This window comes from Gossypium hirsutum, chromosome D05 (genome assembly GCF_007990345.1).
Source record: "Gossypium hirsutum isolate 1008001.06 chromosome D05, Gossypium_hirsutum_v2.1, whole genome shotgun sequence".
NCBI classification, from domain to species: Eukaryota; Viridiplantae; Streptophyta; class Magnoliopsida; order Malvales; family Malvaceae; genus Gossypium; species Gossypium hirsutum.
In genome coordinates this window covers 31813151-31828783 of record NC_053441.1, presented here as the reverse complement: position 1 = coordinate 31828783, position 15633 = coordinate 31813151, and the positions used below count along the sequence as shown (strand labels likewise).

At 34.8% G+C, this 15633-nt stretch overlaps 1 non-coding gene across 1 annotated transcript; it reads right to left on the bottom strand.

Annotated features, from left to right (window-relative positions):
* Positions 1–5218: 5218 nt before the first annotated feature.
* TRNAN-AUU (transfer RNA asparagine (anticodon AUU)) lies at positions 5219–5292 on the bottom strand. Its single transcript has one exon. It is a non-coding gene; the product is annotated as a tRNA-Asn (tRNA).
* Between the last annotated feature and the right edge of the window lie 10341 nt (positions 5293–15633).

Below are 15633 nucleotides of genomic sequence, written 5' to 3'. Positions count from 1 at the left end.
TAACTCAGTATAATTTCAGACAATTTTAACTACAACATTTCTAAGTTCAAAAGTACTTACAGGATCAACGTCAGAGACTCGGTGTACCACATACTTTACTCCTAAAAAACTATCTTGTTTGAAATCGTTTACAAATTCAATTTTGAACCCAAAATTCACAGCCTGAGTTTTGTAACTTGACTCTAATACCACTAAATGTAACACCCTAAACCCGGCCTAGACGTTCTGGCTGAATTTGGGAATGTTACGAAGAAGGGTTTTGAAATCAATCTTAGGTTGAAATTTCTTGTGTTAATTGTTACTATAGAAGTCCACATTTTAGGAAAATGTATTATTAAACTCTTTTATAAAATCGTCAATTGTTTGTCTTTTTAAGTAAAACGTAGCATTCGCAGCAGAAGTTTGAAAGTTGTTATTTTTTAAATCCGAACTTGTATTTTCAATAACATTTGTTGCGTAAAAATGTTGTTTGCGAAACGTAGCAGTTTAAAAAATTCAAAATGCATCCAAAACCAAAATTATAAAAAAACAATCCAGAGAGTCCCAAAATTACAAACCTCTTAGAAAAACCTAATAATTCAAAATTTTACTAGTTAAAAATGATTTTCAAACTAGTGGTCACCGTTGAACCTCCGTTGCATCGACCCGCCAATGCTTAAGGATTACCTAAACAGAAAAGAAAAATAGATGTGATTTTTTAAAAACTCAGTGTGTAACTTAACAGAGACATTCATGCACACAAACTTAGATTTCTCAATATATCAAAATAGAAGAGGACATAAGTCCTTAACAGAATCAGATCATATCAGAATCGAATTATCGGAACTTAAAGATATAAAAAATCCTACCCCCATCCTCTACACACCATCTCTGACCATCCCAACACACCATGTGGGGTTTAAAATACCCACCCATCCCAACACACCACATAGTGTCTTTACGACACTTATCAAAATAGTTGCAGTCAAGCTGCCAATATATCGGTGAAATGTTGCCTCATAGAACACTTCCTCCACATATACAAATCCTACCCCATACATAGATACGAATAACATATAACCGATATAACAGTAACATGTCCCGCATCCTTATATACAAATAACATACATGATATTACGAATCAGTCAAATCATACATATCAATTTATAAATGCTCAAATCAGTCTATCAGAATTGCAGATATCATGCATTAGGGTTTGTTTTACCCTTATCGGCCCTATGGAAGGCCCACAGACGATCGAAACAACATATGTGACCCTAGGAAAAATTTCAAAATTTTGGGCCACACGCCTGTGTAGTTGTCCCGTGTGTGGCCCACATGCCCAAATCAGCCTAGCCCGTGTAACCCACATGGCCACACACTCACCCGTCACACGACCGTGTAGTGTCGATAGGCCACTTTTTCAGCTTTCATCAAAACTCAATTTCTCGTGTTTTTGTTACACACCTGGTTCGTTTTTATACAAAATCAACCCTAAGAGCACCGAACCCTGAAAACAGCATTCCAACGACCAATTTCAGTAAACATTTACGAAACTCAAACAAAATTATTCCAAAACGATGCCTCGAGATAAAATCCAATCGTTTTAGGCTGACAAATAGAAAACCAATATCACAGATTAGGCTATTGGACCATAATTCCTTGCTTCACAACCTTCTAAACGCAGAACCCACTTATTAAAGGCTACAAAAACATTGCTAGCAACCCAAAATACTGATCGTTAAAGATAAGCGAAGCTCTACTTACCAAGCCGATTGAAGAACCCGAAAATCCAAGTTACAACGATTGATCAGATGATTCGCAAATAGAATCAAAGAACAATAAAAGGAATTTTGTAGAGAAGAGGGAAAGAACAGAGAAGAAAAAAGTCAAAACAAGAGGAGTACTTTTGGGAAATTAAAAATAAAAATTGTTTAATTCAAAAAAAATAAAATCCTATTAACATCCCAACTCCCCACTAACCAACCATAATCCCATAGAATCTAACCCACTAACCTCATCCAACTACCACAGACTTTCAGTCTCACCGAACCTCTTATCAGCCAATCGAAGCAAAATTTACCATCTACACTCACGTAAGAATTCGAAGACGAGACCCTCAACAAGCTAACACCTTACCACTCGAACCAACAGGCTCATTTTGAGATGAGCTTACCAAAAATATAACATAAGCCCACTTAAGAGGGATAAGGTTAAGACCAACAATAACATATTTTTCAAAAGTAAGACTTGAACCTAAGACCTCAAATACACATACAAAACACTTAGCCACTGAAGCAAATACTCACTTATGACAAAATTTAAAAAAACAAAGTTAAATAATTCAGGGCGTTACAAATGTTGTCAATATAATCATACATGCAAGGCATAAAATTTGTTGTTTAATCACTTAATTTAGGATGTTAAAATGCAAGTAAAAGCATGTTGCTAAGTAATTTTAACATCAATAAAATTAAGCATAACAAATATCATTTTCCTAACATTCATATACCAATTAGAACACCTTTATAAAATTGTCAACAAAACAACAATTCATGCTCCAAATATCAATTTATTCCATACAATTTAATCATGCTAAAGACATAATACACAACTTACCAAACCAATTGTCATCTTGCTCTTTTATAAAAATAAACCTATTTTTGCAAATCCAACCATACAATATGCAATTAAGTCATTAATAACACCAATTAAACCTTTAATTTAACACATAATCAGGCCAATTTACCAAATTGCACTTTAAATCACTCACATTCACACTTAACTCCTTAAGCAAAAACATGTTTAAACAAGCAACTTTGAGTTTCAATTCTAATTTGCACATTCCTCTTGTTGATGTGGAGCTTTAACAGAGACAAAGTATGCATTACAAACTGACAATAGCAACAAGAAGTACATAATTTGATAAAGTATACGAATCTAAACCATTGCTCTAAACTACCTTACCGATGTTGCACAACTAAGCTGAAATATGGAATTCCTCAACTAATCTCCCTTTTCAGCACCTCAAACCACTTTTAGTATTCATTCCTAGTCCAATAACATGTGTTCTAAGTGTTAATTTCATCATTTAATCCCTTTCATAATTTTCTAGAAAATCATCCATGCTCTTGATCAAATTCAAATTTCTCAAAATTGATCCACAAAACGTGTTTGATCTTTTGGTTTAATATTGAAAACCTCTTATTAGACCTATTTTGAGCTTAGACATCCATTAATATTTGGATTCCAACTCAAAATTAAAGATCCACCATTGTTGATCCTCAAGTTCAAGAAAGAAGAAATTAAAGTTGAAAATCCATTATAATCACTTTAATTAACAAATTATGATTGAAATCAACACAAAAATAGGTTTAGAGATGGGATTACCTTCAATTGAACTCAAATAATTGATTTGGAAGTTTAAATCAAAATGCTTGAAGAAATTTGGATGACTTTTTGCCCAACTTTGAAAATTATTTCGAGAGATTTTAGAGAGAATTTTAGGAGAGAAAATGTTTAGATATGTTCTCTGATATTTGTTTTATGAACAAAAAAAAAGAGAGAAAAAGCTCTCAAATCAGGAGAAAAATGAATGAAAAGTGAGGTGGTTGCAGAGTTTTTAAAACTGAAAACCCCCACTTGATTTTCAATTTTTGGGGAATTTTCCATCAGGCCACTCACCCTTTTCCCTTATTTTACAATTTTCTCATTTCCCTTCGAAATTCCGAAAATATGATTTATTTGCTATAAAACCTCTTGCATATTTTCCCTTTTTTCTTTAAATTAGTCTCATTTAATTAATATTTTACATCTCCCAATTAAACCTCCATTTTAAATTATTTTTTAAGTTCCAATTTAGCCCAAAATATTTATTTTTACCCAAAAATTATTTAAAACCATAAAACTAATTTTTTTAAAAATTTTTATTTTCCAGATACTATTTACCGATTTTTTAGATGAAATTAAGCTAACTAATTAAGAATATAAATCGCTAATTAACCCGATTAATTCCCAATTTTCACTCAGAACCCGGTAAACTTACCTGAAACTACTAGACCTATTTTCATGGCCTTACAAAAAATAAAAGAGAAATAGCAATACCAAAATACTAAAGAGGGTTCAAATTAAAAATAAAAATTAATTTTGCTAGAAAGAGGGCAAAAAATAAAAACAATATTAATAATAAAAGTGAAAGAAAGAGCAACCTTGAAACACTAAAGAGGGTTCAAATTAGAAATAAAATTAATTTTGCTAGAAAGAGGGTTTCAACCTCCAATGTTGTGGTTAATAGCCACATGCTCTAAGAAACTAAGATATTCTAGCATATTATAATGTTTAATAATTAAATTTATAAAGCATATTGACAGCGCCCCAACGTGCGTGTGCCAAGGCTATGAACCAACACAAATACAATTATAACATTAAAACGGACAAAATTTCAAAACAGTAAAAGAAGTTCAAATTAGAAATAAAATAAATTTCGCTAGAAAGATTGTGAATCAACATGCCAATAACAAGTACTTGTGAAGGTAAGACTTACAAAATAAACCAACATCGACAGTGACTATAGTGTGGTGGAGATGGATTATCAATACTAATGTCACATCCTTTTTCTGTGTTTACCCGACCATTATAGGTTCCTACTATGATGTTTACCTTCCTTTTTTACTTGTAAACCTGAAGAATGAGGAATTGTTATACTTGCAAAATGAAAGGGAAAATAAATGACCAAAAAATATTAAAATAAAAGAGAAAAGGCAATGTGAAATAGTAAATAAAGTTCAAATTAGAAATAAAATTGATTTTGCTAGAAGGATTGTGAACCGACATACTAATAACAAGTACTTGTGAAGATAAGGCCTACAGAATAGACCCACATTGACTATGAATATTGTGTGGTTGAGAGGGGTTATAAATACTAATGTCACATCATTATTTTGTGTCTACTCGACCATTATAGGTTCCTACTACGATGTCTGCCTTCCTATTTTTCTTGTGAACCTGGGGAAGGAACTACTATACTTGCAAAAATAAAGGAAAAATAAATGGCCAAAAATTATTATTAAAAATAAAAGAGAAATAGCAACACCAAAACATTAAAAAGGGTACAAATTAGAAATAATTTTTAATTTTCTAGAAAGAGGGAAAAAATTAAAAATAATATTAACAATAAAAGTGAAAAAAAGAGCAACGTTGAAACACTAAAGAGGAATAAAATCAAAAATAAAATTAATTTCGCTAGAAGGAGGGTTTGAACCTCCAACCTTGTGGTTAATAGCCACATGCTCTAACTAACTGTGCTATTCTAGCATATTATAATGTTTAAAAATTAAATTTATAAATCATATTAATGGCACCCTAGTGTGCATTCGTCAAGGCTATGAATCAACACAAATATAATTATAAATATAGAGGTTTATGCTTGTGTATTTTTTTAGTGTTAGAATGGAACACTTCGAGTATTCCAAGTATCAAACCCAAAAGAGTTCTGGTGATAAGGTGATTAACAATAAAGATGCATGCAAACAAGAAGTCTAGCTAACTACTCACTAAATATTATAGTACGAAAATTCATATTCAAGGGGTGATTACACTATTTAACTATCTAACAATAAAAATGACTAAATTTCAAAACACTAAAGAAAGTTCAAATTACAAATAAAATTGATTTCACTAGAAGGATTGTGAACTGAGATGCCAATAACAAGTACTTGTAAAGGTAAGACCTACAAAATATACCAATATCGGCGGTGCATATCATGTGGTGGAGATGGGTTATCCATGCTAATGTCACATCATTCTTGTCTATCTACACGACCATTATAGGTTTCTACTATGATGTTTGCCTCCTTACTTTGCTTGTAAATAATCTATCGTAATTAGGTGTAGTAGATTAAACTAATTTCGCAATTCAGGAGCTTGAAAATAAGCATTATCATTAGGTTTTAATTATGTTGTAGTAAAGTTTAATTAAATTCAATAAAATTTTCAAATTGAGTCTTTTATTGACCTTAGGGGCTGAAGGAGGCCTAAAGGTGAGCTAATGAACTTTGTTAGTGTGCAGGAGACCATTAGAGTGCGTACTAAATTGATACTAATCACTATGTCACAACACGGAGGGTTTGATGTCGCAACATAGGGAGCAGAATGGAGAATTTCTGAGATTGCCTTCAATGTCGCGACATACCCCTGAAGACATCCCAAAGAAGAGTATACTGACTTCTATGTCGAGACACAAGTCCTAATGTGTCTCGACATCGATACTAGACGAGAATTAAATGAGCCAGAGGGCATTTTGGTCCGTACAGTCCAACTTAAAGCTCGAGAACGTCAGCTAACCTAGGGTTAAGGATGATGGCCACGTCAAATATATAAATAAGCTCATTTAGCACATGTTATGGACACCGATTACTTAGCTTAGAATCTTTCTTTTTAATTTGAGTTTAGTATTTCTCTTTTCTTAGGTTTTAGATTTATTTTAGTACTGTTCTTTGTTTTATCTTCGGGAGATCTGGTTTGTAGATGCGATTAAACTTTATGGGTTCATTCTTCTTCATAATACAAATCAAGCTTTTTCTTAAACTTTATACTTTCGATTCAATTATCATGTTTACACTTTATATCGATTTTATATTGTTTACAAAAACCATGAGGAACTAATCCCTTCATGGGGGATTAGCGAGTGGAGGCATGATTTATTAATTGTTTTGTAGGGTTATTCAACGAATCAACTGTGTGGGAAAGGAAGAACCTCAACCCTAGGCTTGACGACCTTAGGAAGTTATCAAGTTGAGAATTAACCCAATATTGGTATGACCTATTCGTGAACACCTTAACCCCAAATTGGTTTGGACTGTGAGGTTAGAAGATAAGTAGTCATGGCTGACTCGTTATACTAGTGGATGTATCGGAAGATCCTGCTAGGATCTGACAAGGAACTCGAAGTGATAGTTGATAAAGGTTACCGAAGCAAGCTAGTCACCCATAATCAGATTTGATCAATTTCACCTTTTAATTTCTCAATACATATTTATTATTACTATTATTATAAAAAAAACTCTAAAAATATTGATTAGCTATTTTTTCGAAATATAACCTATTTCAAGTACTAATTAGATCTTTTGGTGTTAAGGTTGAGATTGATCTAGTACTAGCCTCATTTGGGTACGATCCTCGGAGTACTAATTATAACCTAACCCGTATACATCCAAACACCATCTTTTTATATTTATATTTTGTTGCAGTATTCATACTCTGCATGTTAGTACGTCCAGAGGCGATCAAGTTGTTGGCGTCGTTTCAGGGAAGGCAATGTCACTAGTTCAATTTTAATTTTTGCATGTCAGTGAGAATAATTAGGAAAATTTTAGGCTATAGATACAATTCTAATTTTATCTTTTTGGGCTAGTGTATGACTCAAAGTAGGGGGATACCTATAAAGCCAGCCACAAATCTAGATAGAATAATTTGAAGAAATCATCGACAATAATAGCAACAACAATAGTAGATGCAAGATCCACCACCACCTTCTATAGGTAACATACCACGTGAGAATTCGATATTTGACGAGGTTAACAATTTAGAAAATCCACTACCACCACTACCACAATTGCCCACAAATCTAAATATGGCACATAACGAAAGGACTCTGAAGGAGTACACACTACCAAATCTGGATATGGAAGTTTCAAGCAGAGAAGAAACAGTATTCGGTTTCTTTTAGAGAAAAGAAGCAAAACTAAAGCTGAAAAGGAGAGACCAAACGGCAACATACAAAAGAGCCAACCAAGGAAACCACACTGGCACTTCGGATCTACCTAACAAAAGCCCCTAGCCGAATTTCCAAGAGCAATAAACCTATTTCGGCACAACTCTCAAGCCTTCAAACTCCTTGAAAATCTCCACCCCCTCTCCTTGATTTTCTCCTATTATCCCTCATTGATATCCTCCACATCAAACTCACAAGACCAATTCAAACTCTCCAACAACAGAGTTCAAATCCAACACCAACTCTTGCCTCCTCATGAACAAAATATATAATCTCATTTGTATACAGTGAGACTCGAACTCCAATCCCCTACCAGAAACAGCATGCCACCTTGCCACTAGACCATCCCCTCTCTTTGTGTCATAAAACAACCACAAATAATTATAAATCCTGTAAGCTAACATCCAAGTTCCCTTAAGAGCCCAAAAATTAAAATTTTACCAAAGGCCAGACTTGAGCCCAGGCTTCTCAAGCACTCCCAAATACGCTCAAATCACTTAGTCACTCAATCAAACATGTAATTTGTGTTACTCACTTGCACAACTAAAATATCTAAGAGCAGTCTCCTATCTGCTTCCAAGCTCAAGGCCCAATCCTTCTAGGCCCAAAATTTGGGGCGTTACAACTCTACCCCCTTAAAAAAATTTCGTCCTTGTAATTTCTGGCTATCAGAATAGTCACACATCCTAGCCTAGCATACTACGCTCTCGTTACACACTCTGATTCTAGTAATACAAGTACGTACCACACCATCTATCCATCGAAGCGGATGGATACCACACACATATCATTTCCAGAATACACATAGAATAAATACCAACTCTAACTTTAAGTTTAGCAATACAGTCTAATATCTATCTACTACTTTTCAATGAAAACAAACAACAGTTTTAGAAACTTACGGATTCGATGTCGGAGACTCGGTGTGCCACACTTTTCAGAAAAATACCTTAAAACACTTCACATATTTGAAACCAACCTCTTGTAGTACAAAATTTTGAAAACCCATTCCACAGCCGAGTTTTACAACTCAGCTTTGATACCACTAAATGTAACACCTCAAACCTAGCATAGACGTTATGGTCGTATCTGGTGTGTCACGTTGAAATTTTAAACTTCTTTCCATTTAAAACTTGTATAAAACCTTAGTTTGCGTTTGTTTATTTCCAATCGAGGTTTATTAAAAAGTTATTACCTTCAAAACCTTATTTTTAAAGAAAGCTTAATTTAAAGCAAATGATTTACAAGAATGTGATATTTAAAAATTGAGGTGCGAAAACATAATGTTAGAAAATAGTTATTGTTTGGAAAACCGTGTTCTACTTCTAGCAGATATAAATCACAATCACATCAAATCCCAAATTTAAAATCCAGAAATTATAGAGGCCCTATTACAACCCGAATCAAAATCAAATTACTTAAGTAAATGAGCAAAACAGAATAAAACATGTGCAGTTCTGTGGCCCTCCCTAAGTCCCTTACAGCTACGAATCGTCTAACGCTAAGGATTACTTGAAAGGTTAAAAATGGGGTGAGTTTATGAAAACTCAGTATGTAATCCCCTTATTAAAGAAACAAAATCAGTCTAGGCCCGAGCCCTTAATAGTAACAGTATCAGTGTGGATCATAGCCCATTACGGTATCAAAATCAGAAACAGAATACATGTGGACCTAAGCCCAATACAGTGACAGAACCAGTAACAGAAATGCAACAATGCAATCATGCAACCCATCCCAATCCAGCCAACACACCACCCGTACCAACCAACACACCATGTAAGGATAAAATCGACCTACCCAGCCAATACACCAATATCAGCACCGGTTGCGGCACTAATCAGTATCGCAGTAAAGCTGCCAGTAACCAGAATGGCTAAGAGTCATGAATAGGATAGCTATAAGCTATAAACAGAATGGCTACAAACCATAAGTACTGTAATATTATTGGCACAAAGCCATCAATAGCAGTGATATGATCGGCATAAAACCATCAGTAACGGTAATATGATCGGCACAAAGCCATCAATAACGGTAATATGACCAACACAAAGCCATCAGTAACGGTAATATGATCGATACAAATCCATCAATAGCATCGTAGCAAAGCTGCCAGTAACAGTATCGTAGCAAAGCTGCCCGTAAAAGTATATGTGGCCAAGCCACCAGTAACAGTGATTGTGGCCGAACCACTAGTACAATACTTCCTCCATAACAATATCCCAACCCCATACAGTATGTCGTATATGCAGAATGCCATGCTCAAAATCAGTCATACAAATCAGTTATACCAATCGCAGACAAATCAGTCATTTAAATCACAGACAAATCAGACATTTACATTACGGACAAATCAATCATTTACACTCGTGGGGCAAAATAGTCATTTACCCTTTAGGAGTATTACAGCCAATTTACCTTACAGGGGTATTTCGGTTATTTAACCCTATGGGAGTATTACGTTCATTTTACCCTACAGGGGCATTACGATCATTTTACCCATGGGGGTTTTTCTGTCATTTTATCCTACAGGGGTATTACGGTCATTTTACCTTATAGGGACATTACGGTTATTTTACCCTATGAGGGTCTCGGTACTTATTACGACCTCCTAAAATGTCTATTGTTGCTTTGAGCAAATCAGATAGCCTACACGGCCAGAACAGTGCATATGGTCCCAAAACCCGCTATTGGCCCATTTAGTCCAAATTCACATACAACATCGCGAACCTCATAAACTAACCTATCAATGATCACTTACCAAGAATTTTACTCGTGTAGGTCCATAAACCCATTGGGCCCATCCAGCCCATTTCGACCCATTGAGGCCCATAACAGCCCAAGACCACGAGAGCGCTTGTGGTGGCCTCTACAGACTAACGTCCATGTTCGTGAGCTTGGTTCACCACACGCACGATCACACGCTCATGTGACATCATAGCCATATTTTTAACTTTTTGATATTTTACCGATCTACAGTCATAGCAGTGTAACAACACATACTTTCGGCTTTTCAGCTGATCATCGAATACCGCATACAAATACACACTTGATTGCAACAACGAAAAGTGCAAATAATCTGGAGCACAAAACCTATAACCAACACAACACAAGATTAACGCATACTCTTAATCTATAAACTTTATTTACTAGACCACAAACACTCACATTGCTAGATCTAACTGATACTAGCACCTCACTACTGATCAAGGGCGAATCCTCCTCCTAACATGATTCGGTAGATCAAAAGTTGTTAGAAAAAAACCATACATTTGAACCCCAAGAGATAGAAAAGGGAAAACCGAAACTTGTTAATAGAGCCAAAAGAAATTTGACTAAAAATGAAATAATAAAGTGGTTGTAACACCCCCTTACCAATAAAATAAACGTATTTTGGCAATAGTCAGTCAGGAAGATTCGACCCGAAATAAGAAGAACAAAGAGATTTAAGAGGGAGAGAGTATGAGAATTCGGCCTAACAGAAAAAGGAAACACGAAATTGGAAAAGAAGTAGATATGAAAGTAAAATAAATGGTTGGCCATAGCAGAAAATGATTAAAGAAGAGATGAGTAGGAAGTTTCAAGCAGAGAAGAAATAGTATTCGGTTTCTTTTAGAGAAAAGAAGCAAAACTAAAGCTGAAAAGGAGAGACCAAACGGCAACATACCTATTTCGGCACAACTTCTCAAGCCTTCAAACTCCTTGAAAATCTCCACCCCCTTTTCTTGATTTTCTCCCATTATCCCTCATTGATATCCTCTACAACCAACTCACAAGACCAATTCAAACTCTCCAACAATAGAGTTCAAATCCAACACCAACTCCTGCCTCCTTATGAACAAAAAATATAATCCCATTTGTATACAGTGAGACTCAAACTTTAGTCCCCTACTAGAAATAGCACGCCACCTTGCCACTAGACCATCCCCTTTCTTTGTGTCATAAAACAACCACAAATAATTATAAATCCTGTAAGCTAACATCCAAGTTCCTTTAAGAGCCCAAAACTTTAAAATTTGCCAAAAGCCAGACTTGAGCCTAGGCTTCTCAAGCACTCTCAAATACACTCAAATCTCTTAGCCACTCAACCAAAAATGCAATTTGTGTTGCTCACTTGCACAACTAAAATATCTAAGAGTATTCTCCTATCCACTTCCAAGCTCAAGGCCTAATACTTCTAGGCCCAAAATTTGGGGCGTTACATTATGGCCAAATCTGGGAATGTTACGAAGAAGGGTTTTGAAATCACTCTTAAGTTGAAATTTCTCATGTTAATTATTACTATTGGAGTCTACGTTTTAGGAAATCACATTATTAAACTCTTTTAGAAAACCTTCAATTGTTTGTCTTTTTAAGTAAAACGTAACATTTGAAGTAGAATTTTGAAAGTCGTTGTTTTTGAAATCTGAACTTGTATTTTCAAAAACATTTGTTGCGTAAAACCATTGTTTCCCAAACGTAGCAGTTTAAAAGTCAAAACGCATCCAAAATAAAAATTATAAACAAACAGTCCAAAGAGTCCCAAAATTACAAAACTTTCAGAAAATCCTAATAATTAAAAAATTTACTAGTTAAAAATGATTTCTAGACTAGTGGTAACCGTTGAGCCTCCGTCGCACCGACCCGCTTATGCCTGAGGATTAACTAAACAGAACAGACAAACATATGTGATTTTTTAAAAACTCAGTGTGTAACTTAACAGAGACATTTGTGTACACAAACTTAGATTTCTCAATATATCATAACAGAAGCAGACATAACTCCTTAACAGAATCAGATCATATCAGAATCAAATTATCAGAACATACAGATATGCAAAATCCTACCCTCATCCTCTACACACCATCACCGACCATCCCAACACACCATGTAGGGTTTAAAACACCCACCCATCCCAACACACTACATAGTGTCTTTACGACACTTATCAGAATAGTTGCAGTCAAGCTACCAATATATCAGCGAAATGTCGTCTCACAGAACACTTCCTCCACATATACAAATCTCACATCATACACAGATACGAATAATAGATAAGCGATATAACAGAATTAACATGTCACGTATGTTTATATACATATAATATACATGATATTATGAATCAGTCAAATCAAACATATCAATTTCTAAACGCCCAAATTAGTCTACCAGAATTGCAAATATCATACATTGGGGTTTTTTTTTGCCCTTACCGACCCTACGAAAGGCCCACAGTCGATTGGAATGACATATGTGACCCTCGAGAAAATTTTAGAATTTTGGGCTCACATGCTTGTGTGGCTTGCCTGTGTTAGAATGGAACACTTCCAATATTCCAAGGATCAAACCCAAGAGAGTTCGGGTGATAAAGTGATTAACAATGAAGATACATGCAAACAAGAAGCCTAGCTAGCTACTCACTAAATATTATAGTACGGAAATTTATATTCAAGGGGTGATTACACTAATTAACTATCTAGCACAAAAAAAAAGAGACTAAATTTCAAAATTGTAAAGAATCTTAAAATTAGAAATAAAATTTATTTCGCTAGAATGATTGGAACCGACATGCCAATAACCAATACTTGTAAAGGTAAGGCCTATAGAATATACCAATATTGGCAGTGAATATTGTGTGGTGGAGATGGGTTATCAATACTGATGTCACATCATTCTTCTATGTGTACCCGACCATTATAGGTTTCCAATATGATGTTTGCCTTCCTACATTGCTTGTAAACTTGGAGAAAAAGAAATTGCTATATTTTCAAAACAAAGGGAAAATAAATGGCCATAAAATATTACTAAAAATAAAAAGAGAAATAGCAACACCAAAACATTAAAGAAGGTTCAAATTATAAAAGAAAAAATATTTTTTCTAGTAAAAGGGCCAAAAATAAAAATATTATTAATAATAAAAGTGAGAAAAAGAGAAAAGTTAAAACACTAAAGAGTGTCCAATTTAAAAATAAAATTAATTTCACTAGAAGAAGGGTTTGAACCTTCAAACTTGTGGTTAACAGCCACACACTCTAACCAACTAAGCTATTCTAGCATATTATAACATTTAAAATTTTAATTAATTAACAAAGGATATTGATCGCACCCCACCGTGCTTGCGTCGAGACTATGAATCAACACAATTATAAATGTAGTGGTGTCTGCTAGTGTGAAAAGTAATAATTTTTATTGTTAGAATGGAACACTTCGAGTATTCCAATGATCTAACCCAAAAGAGTTCGGGTGATAAGGTGATTAACAATGAAAATGCATGTAAACAAGAAGTCTAGCTAGCTACTCACTACATATTACAGTACGTCAATTAATATTTGAGGGGTGATTACACTATTTAACTATATAATACTAAAAGGGACTAAATTTCAAAATAGTAAAGAAACTTCAAATTAGAAATAAAATTGATTTCGCTAGAAGGATTGCTAACCGATGTGCCAATAACAAGTACTTTTGAAGGTAAGGCCTATTGAATAGACCAACATCGGCGGTGAATATTGTGTGGTGAAGATGGGTTATCAATTCTAATGTCACATCATTCTTCTATGTCTACCCAACCATTATAGGTTCCTAATATGATGTTTGCCTACTTACTTTACTTGTAAAACCTGTAGAAGAAGGAACTGCTATACTTGAAAAATAAAAGGAAAATAAATAGAATAAAATAATATTAAAAATAAAATAGAGTTACACGGCCTGGCAAACGGGCATGTGGCTTGGCCATGTGAACCAAGTCAGAGAGTTACACGGGCCGGGACACGGTCGTGTGTCCCTACTTCGAATGTCCACATGGCCTAAGACACTTACGTGTGTCTCAGCCATGTTACCCTTGCAGTGTGAATTTTTCCATCTTTTCCCATGAAGTTTTAAATGTTTTTGATTTAGTCTCAAATCATTTCTAAAGTGTTTTTAAGGCCTCAAGAGCTCGAAAAATGGACATTATGCATGTGTTTGAATGGAATATGATGTGTTTTATAAAATGATTGTAATTGAATGTTTTAAGTTAAAAGTTTTTGGTAATGCTTCGTAACTCTATTCCAGCGATGGATACAGGTTAGGGGTGTTACACTTCTTTTCTTTGTTTTTTTTTGTATTTTGCTTCATTCTTTGCTTGTCATCTTGCTATCGATTCTTGTTCATCTTTCTTACGAGCATGTTGTGGCGATATTAGTTTTGAGCGTAAGTAATTTGGTGTAAGTATTTTTGTTTTGTCTTTGGTGATAAAGGTTTTTGGCACTCAGTTCGCATTTTACTGTGTTACGGATTTCGTGTTTGACAGTTTTTACATTCTGATAGGAGGGGAATGTGTGGCGTTAGAAGAACTTTTGGCAAATTAAGTACTTTGAACGACTTTGGTTGTTGTTAGTTTTGTGGTAAGTGTTCACATGTTTATTTAAGGACTGTTTTTCCTTTAGAAAATGGGTAAATTTTGGGTTATTTAGTGTTGGTAATCGATTTGATTTGGTTTCGTGTGTAGGATTCAGAGTGCGCTATTGTGTGGTTTGTCAAAAATAACATCAGGTGTGTGTGTTTCTAACCCAAAACGTTGTTTAGAACTCAAAAATTCTGGGAAAACAGAGGTTTTTGAAACTGCTCTACGTCAAACGGTCGTGTGTTAGGCCGTGTGCACCACACGGGCGTGTGGTCGGTCGTGTGTCAGGCCGTGTGGAGCACACATGCGTGTGAGATTACACGGGCAATTTGGGTAAGCCGTGTGGGACACACGGGCGTGTGTGATCATGTGGACAGATTAGGTAGGTCGTGTGCACCCAATTTTCAGAAATGTTCACTTAGGCACGTTTGACTCAAAAATTCGTAATTAAACCTTCTGTGGGGTATGTTTGGCTTAATTAAGACTCGAAATGTGGCATATGTTAATATGTGACAGTATGTGA